The sequence below is a fragment of the Panthera onca genome, chromosome X (genome assembly GCF_046562875.1).
Source record: "Panthera onca isolate mPanOnc1 chromosome X, mPanOnc1 haplotype 2, whole genome shotgun sequence".
In the NCBI taxonomy this organism is placed as follows: domain Eukaryota; kingdom Metazoa; phylum Chordata; class Mammalia; order Carnivora; family Felidae; genus Panthera; species Panthera onca.
This window is the reverse complement of record NC_138357.1, coordinates 6,684,141-6,689,690: the sequence shown is the minus strand read 5'-3', so window position 1 is coordinate 6,689,690 and position 5,550 is coordinate 6,684,141. Positions and strand designations below refer to the sequence as shown.

General features: G+C 42.6%; 1 pseudogene; it reads left to right on the top strand.

Annotated features, from left to right (window-relative positions):
- Nucleotides 1-1,742: 1,742 nt before the first annotated feature.
- LOC145713847 (large ribosomal subunit protein eL31 pseudogene) lies at nucleotides 1,743-2,140 on the top strand (annotated as a pseudogene).
- Nucleotides 2,141-5,550: the final 3,410 nt, after the last annotated feature.

Genomic DNA, 5,550 nt, shown 5'->3' with positions numbered 1-5,550 from the left:
CCCAGAGGGGCTCTATCTGCACTTACCTACTGTCTGGAACCACTGTGCCCATTGTTGCCATTGAATACCAAGGCCCTTAGCAAAGATTTCTATGGCCTTCAACAGGGCTTTCGAGTGGAGGTTGTTTCTAATTTTGCCTTTCATATAAGGATTGGGATTTTAAGGCTGCTGTGAATGTTAATTTACTGACAGTGATATATAGCATCCATGAAATACGGTATACAGTTCTCTAGAAAATACTAGTGTGAACATGCACAGAAGAATGTATGATGAAAGGATTTCAAATCACTTGTGTTAAACATCCAGTGAGACAATGGGTGTGAATGCCTTTTATATACTCTAGAATCTGGCCACAACAAGACAGTAGTTTTGTAATAATTTTTCACATCTTGCATATTTTGAATCTATTATTTGGGGCTGACAATTTTATGTATACACAAATGTCTCTGAAGTGAAGGTGTGAGCCGAGGTTAATGAATAAGCCAAAATGACAAATACTGAGGTTCTTCCACTCAGCCTGTGTGAAGAAAGAGCAAAACAATCCAGAAAGTATGCCAAGGCTTTCTGTAAGTTACAGAGCCCTTGCCCTTTCCAGCCCTTTCCAATTCACGTTTCTTCTTGTTCGGTTGTTCAACTGTTGCTTACCATTTTTGCCTTATATTTGACTTACTGTCTTGTTTTCATAGTTGAGCTTATAAATGATAAAAGCATGAACAAGAAACTTATCAGAAGCTTCCATCACTGAGCAGAAGCTCTCAGATTTAGGGTGTGGTTCACTTGTGTCTTTCATGTAATTTTTGCTCTCTCTGCAGGCCAGCCTTGTTCTGCCGAGAACTTGTGGTTGCTGCCTTTCTCATTATTTCCTTATTTCGGTTTGTAGTGGTATGCACGTGTGGGGCTTTAAGAATATTCTTCTTATCCTATATGTATCCTCTTAACATATACCTAAGAGTTGTGAGCATTAGGAGTAATGGGATAGACTTGAGACAGCTCAACTTTTTTCTTGTCTGGAAGATCTTGTGTTACACAATAATAGAAAAGTAGAAAATTTGGAGCCAGAACACAACATATGGGTCTCCAATATCATGTGGTCCTTTCTATACACTACATAACCCACCTTGGACCACGTCCACCGGGTATTCAGTTCCTGGCAGCGCTAGAAACACTTGGTGAAACACGGACTCGCCGCTAACCAAGCAGTTTTGTGGCTCTGCCCCCAAGGATGGTATAACAGTGGGACTTTGGTGTATTTCATAGAAAGAAACACACACGCAAATATGGGCATGTAGGGAATGATTGTGTTTACCCACCTTCCAGCAGGGTCTCAACACATTCTTCTATTTCATCCTGCACACTTGTAGACAAATAGTACATTTGTTTTAACGACTCTATGAGTCTTGATAGAGTTGACTTCAGGAGGAGTCTGTACATCATCCTGCCGTTACAGCCAGGGCCACATTGTAAGTACTCAGTACGCTTTCATTTTAGTAATGAGCGAATGCATCTGTCAAGATGAAAATAAGGATTTCCAAGTTAGATTCATTTTGTTGGTCTTTCACCTTTGGCACCTCTAATTACTTTTCTCCTTTGAAAGATTGACCTCAAGCAATATCGTTGCTGTTTCTAATTTAAAAATCTCCGTTTCCTATATTCATTGAGAAAATGTTTACCAAATGCCTAGCATGGTTCTTGACACACGGTAGGCACGCATTGTTAGAATCAAAGTTTGTTAAGCTCTTCCTTTCCAACCGGGGCCGGGCAGAATGGCTCCTGCAAAGAACGGTGGTGAGAGCAAGAGTCATTCTGCCGTCAGCGAGGTAGTGACCAGAGAACATACCATAGACATTCACAAGTGCATCCATGGAGTAGGTTTCAAGAAGTGTGCCCCTCAGGCACTCAAAGTGATCCAGAAATTTGCCATGGAGTATGTGGGGGCTCCAGATGTAGGCATCGATACCAGGCTCAACAAAGCTGTCTGGGCCAAAGGAATAAGGAATGTTCCATACCATATCCATGTGCGGTAGTCCAGAAAATGTAACAAAGATGAAGATTCAACAAACAAACTCTATATGTGTTGGTTACCTATGTACCTGTCACCACTTTCAAAAATCTACAGAAAGTTAAGGCAGATGAGGACTAACTGCTGATTGTTAAATAAAGGTATAAAAGTGAAAAAATACAGCAACAAAACAAAAGTTTGTTAAAAATAATGTGACTTGTACTGGTAGGTTCAATTGCACTGAATACAAGAAAAAATATGTTAAAAGGGTATGGCATCTGGGGCGCCTGAGTGGCTCAGTCGGTTGAGTGTCCAACTTCGGCTCAGGTCATGATCTCATGGTCCGTGAGTTCTAGCCCTGCGTCGGTCGGGCTCTGTGCTGACAGCTCAGAGCCTGGAGCCTGTTTCAGATTCTGTGTCTCCCTCTCTCTCTGCCCCTCCCCCGTTCATGCTCTGTCTCTCTCTGTCTCAAAAATAAATAAACGTTAAAAAAAAAAGGTATGGCATCTACAAGGTGTAATGCAAACAGAGGAATTGTAGGGGTACAGATTGGCCTTAAACCATATAGAAAAAAAGGTGAAAGGGAAGAAGATTGAAGAAGGAAGACAGAAAAGAATTGTTTCAATCTCCTATTATTAAAATTCCATCTTATTTTGGATAAAAATAAATGTCGTTCCCCATACTTGTTTTGACATTTAAAAAATTGTGATAAAATACACATAAACAGACTTTACCATTTTAACCATTTTAAAGTGTACAATACAGCAGTATTTAGTACACTCATAGTGTTGTGCATCAATCACCAGTCTCTAGTTCCAGAGCACTTTTATTACTCCAAGGGAAACCCCATGCCCATTAAGCAGTCACTCTCCACTCCTCTCTCCTTTAAATCCCTAGTAACCACTAATCTTCCCGTCTGTATGTCTTTGTGGATATATGATATAAATGGAATCATACAATATGTGGTGTGGCATTGGACCACTGATGTATTTCATTTAGATAAAGTGTTTGAGATTCACCCATGTAGCATTTGCCAGTACTTAGCATTTCATTCCTTTTTTTAGGGCTGAATAATGTTCCACTGTATGGATGCATTGTATGTATCCACTAATCCATCAATAGACATTTCGGTTGTTTCCCCCTTTTGGTTATCGTGAATAGTGCTGCTATGAACATTTGTGTATGAGGCTTAGTTTGAGCACCTGTTTTCAGTTCTTTCACACTTATACCAAGGTGTGGAATTGCTAGGCCACATGGTAATCCTCTGACTAGCTCGTTGAGGAACCACCATCGTGTTTGCCACCGTGGCCAAGTCGTTTTACATTCCCACCAGCAGCGTATGAGGGTTCCAACTTCTCCACATCCTCACCCACACTTATTACGTTCCATGTTTAAAATTGTAGCCATCCTAGTGGGCGTAATTCTTTTTCACTCTAAATGTTCTCCCAACCCCCCACCTCAGAAGTCTGCAGTACTGGGCAGGGCACAACGAGGTACTGCACACAATCAGTGCTGGCTGAGGGTCACACAGTGAAGGAGACACTGTTTGGCGGTTGTGCCTCTACATCCTCATTCTGTACCCTTTCTTGATTTATCTGTAGCCATGCCTCTTCTCCCCTTTTTTTAAAAATTTTTTTTTAACATTTATTTATATTTGAGACAGAGAGAGACAGAGCATGAATGGGGGAGGGGCAGAGAGAGAGGGAGACACAGAATCTGAAACAGGCTCCAGGCTCCGAGCCATCAGCCCAGAGCCCGACGCAGGGCTCGAACTCACGGACCGTGAGATCGTGACCTGAGCCGAAGTCGGACGCTTAACCTACTGAGCCACCCAGGCACCCCTCTTCTCCTCTTTTTTCTGGTGCTTCGTTTCTGCCTTGCTCAAGGTCTGACTAACTCCCATTGAGAGAATTCTACAGCAGCTCACTCCTGATTGGAGATTTAATTTTTTTTTATTAAAAATGTTTTTAACGGTTATTTATTTTTGAGAGAGACAGAGAGTGTGAGCTGGGGAGGGGCAGAGAGAGAGGGAGACAGAATGCGAAGCAGGCTCCAGTCTCTGAGCCGTCAGCACAGAGCCCGATGCGGGGCTCGAACTCACGGACCACGAGATCGTGACCTGAGCTGAAGTCAGACGCCCAACCGATGGAGCCACCCAGGCGCCCCTAATTTAATTTAAAAAGTTATTTAAGTTATTTATTTATTTTCAGAGAGAGAGAGGTGGAGAGAGAGAGAGAGAGAGAGAGAGAGAGAGAGAGAGAATCCCAAGCAGGCTCTGCGCAGTCACCATGCAGCCAGCCCGATGCAAGGCTCGATCCCACCAAGCATGAGATCATGATCTGAGCTAAAATCAAGAGTCGGACACTTAACTGACTGAGTCACCCAGGTGCCTCTGGGGGTGTTTAAGAGGGCAACTAAACTTGTGAAATGTCCAGCATCAGTCATTAGGCACATTTTTAGGAGACAGGGAGTAGACAATAGGCTTCCTGTGGGCAGCTCTTATATGCGGTGTTCATGAATTCCGTCTGTTGACTGGATAAACAGGGGATGCTGAGTGTGAACGAGGCTCTCATCACAAAGCACATAAAAACGAGTCTATTGGTCGCTTGTCAGGAGAGCAGTCTTTCGTTCATTTAATAAGAATTGGCTGAATGCTTAGTTAATGCCAGGCACTGGGCGAGGCACTGTGGGTCGAATCTGTGCTGGATCCTACCCTCGAGGAGTTGTTCCTACAAGCAGTAGGTTGGGCTGATGTTATGGGTATAGCCCAGTCAGAACGTCTGGGCTGCCTCGTGAGTTGTGGAGAGTATGTGTTCAGTGGCCGGCCAGGTAGACAAATACAGTCTGGGCCCCTGAAAAAAGCAAAATGAACTTAGCCATACTCACTGTGAAGCTGTGACTCCTGCACGAATGCTTTGGCTCCCCATTTCTCGTACCCTAGACCTGCTCTGTCCAATACAGTAGCCACATGTGGTCTTGGAGTACTTGAAATGTGGGCAGTGCAATGAGGAACTGAGTTTTGAATTACGACTAATGAAAAACTTTATTTCAATTATACAATATGATGCCAACCTCTCCCATTTCCCCCATCCCCCCAACCCGTGGCAACCACTTTTCTACTCTGTTTCTGTTTGACGTTTTATTTGGATTCCGCACATATGTGATACCACGCAGTATTGGTCTTTCCGTGTCTGATTTATTTCACTTAGCACAGTGTCCTTAAGGTCCATCTGTATTGTTGCAAATGGGAGGATTTCCTTTTTTCTCATGACTGAATAATATTCTACTGTGTGTCCCCTTTGTCCATTCATCTGTTAATGGACCCTTAGGTTGTTTTCATGCCTTGGAGATCCTGTTTTCATTTCCATATAATTAGTTGTGATTAATTCATATTTTAAAACTGATATTTGATTCAGTTATGGGAAACCTTTTAAGTGTATTTAGAACCATTTGGGTATGTGAATCCACTTTATCAACTGTAAATGTTATGAGATCTAAATATAGATCAAATGTTTCCAGCGAGCATTTAGCATCTGAATTGAGGTATGGTA